Here is a 1,905-nt window from a genome sequence, read left to right on the forward strand (position 1 = left end):
GGTGGTAGGAATGTGTGCCACTTTCCCCGTGCACCTTGGTTTTTTAAAGATACGCTTCAAATTGTAACCTTCTGGGAGGCCAAGATCTCTCTGAGGCACTCGTTACAGAATTCAAATGTGTTTGAAAATGCTAGCAAGGGCAGCGGCCCCACCTCTTTGTTGCGTAAGGTCGTTGTGCACACGCAAACACACACACACACACACACACACACACACACACACACACACACAGTTGCTGGGGAACTCATGGTAAACAGCAGCCTCTCGTTTGGATCGCAATAACTGAATGGTCTCCCTTTGTGGCTGGTGCAGAGGAACAAATTAGATGGTAAATTAGTAGTTCCCGAAGACATTAGCAACCACCCCGCTCACCCAGCAAGTGTCTGACTCACGCCGGGAACCTCTCCACATCACGGCCTATGAATAGACGCTCTTCCTCCCTCAGACAGAAACCAGACTGCCCAGAACACCCCGGGGGAAGCTTGAAACCTCATGCCCCTTTCAGAATAGTTTTATTTTAAAAGAAAAATTTAATGACCACTTCTGCCTCTCTGAAGAAGGAGAAAAAGCTCCCTTGCCATACTGCGTTCATCAGAGAGTTCATCAAGCCTACTCACCAGCAGATGATGCAATCCTGGTGGCTTCCTGGATCAGATCTAGGCAGCCGGCCCTGACACCCCTCCTCAGCTAATTGCCCTGCTTCGCACCTGTTCCTTCTCAGGAGGCCCTGTCACCCTAGTGCCTGATGCCTGTGCCGACTCATCTTTCGTCCGGGACACCTGCAGGCCCTCGCGCACAACAAATCCTGCTTCTTGGCCTAGGGTTGAGGGGGTATTTTCTTCTTACTTCAGCTCAAGGCCAGTCGCTGTTCTTTGAGCATGTTGCAAAGCCATGGTTCAGAGCACTGGGCCTATCGGTGGCCTCCTCATCTATCTGATGGGGGAAGCTTTCGCTCTTGCAGTGTGTTCCCATGCCGGCTGTGTTCTGTGCAGAATCCCTAGGTCTGCAGGGGTGGTCTTCTCTGCCATGTCAAACGGCAAGTGCTGGATGGCCCAAATCTTGACTCAGACCCTCATCCTCTGCTTCAGAAAGTAGAGAATATTCACGGACCGCGGTTTGAATGACTCCAACAGACCCTCCAATTCTAAGAAGCCATCTTTGACCTTGCTCATGCATAGCTCTCTCTCCCTCCCCTGCACCATCAGCCACTATTTACTTTTCCTTCTCGCTCAGTGCAGCCCCGGACGTATTATTTCAGTAAAGGGACGCTGCGGGCCGTACCAGAAAGTTTGGAGCCTCACGCAGACCTGGATTTGAATCCTGGCTCAGCCACTTACCAGCCAGACAAACTTAGAGAAGGTGTGCAGTCTTTCTGAACCTCAGCACCCTCGTTTCTAAAACAGGGACAACTGTACCCACTCTGCATGGTTGTTGGGTGGATTAAATGAGATAACGCAGGGAAAGAGCTCGCACAACTGCCAATATTGCGCAACACAAGCAGTATTGGTTCGCCTAGCAATACTTTTAGTGCCTGGATGTGACCACCTCCTAATTAGACATTAAATTCTAAGTCAGTTCTTCTTTCGAACCCCTAAGGGCCCTGAGCAATTATAGACATAAGAAGCTACTCATAAGTAGTTGAGCGTGCTGAATAAAGCAGACTCCTGTGGCTCCTCTCCCTTGTTTTTACCACTAGGCTCTTATCTCCTGCCCTGCCTCTTTGATCCTGGGCTTCGGGGCCACCCCAGTCTCTCCTCTCCCAGTACTCCATCCCCCAGTGAGCTCTCTGGCTCTTGAAGTCCTGGTTTGCACGTGATCGTTGCCATGCCCTGAAATGGCTGCCTCCCCGCGTGGGCCCTGTCTGTCAGCTGCCTCCTGCCGCCAGCATCGTCTGTCTGCCGGGCT

The sequence above is a fragment of the Panthera tigris genome, chromosome D1, assembly GCF_018350195.1.
Source record: "Panthera tigris isolate Pti1 chromosome D1, P.tigris_Pti1_mat1.1, whole genome shotgun sequence".
Lineage (NCBI taxonomy): Eukaryota > Metazoa > Chordata > Mammalia > Carnivora > Felidae > Panthera > Panthera tigris.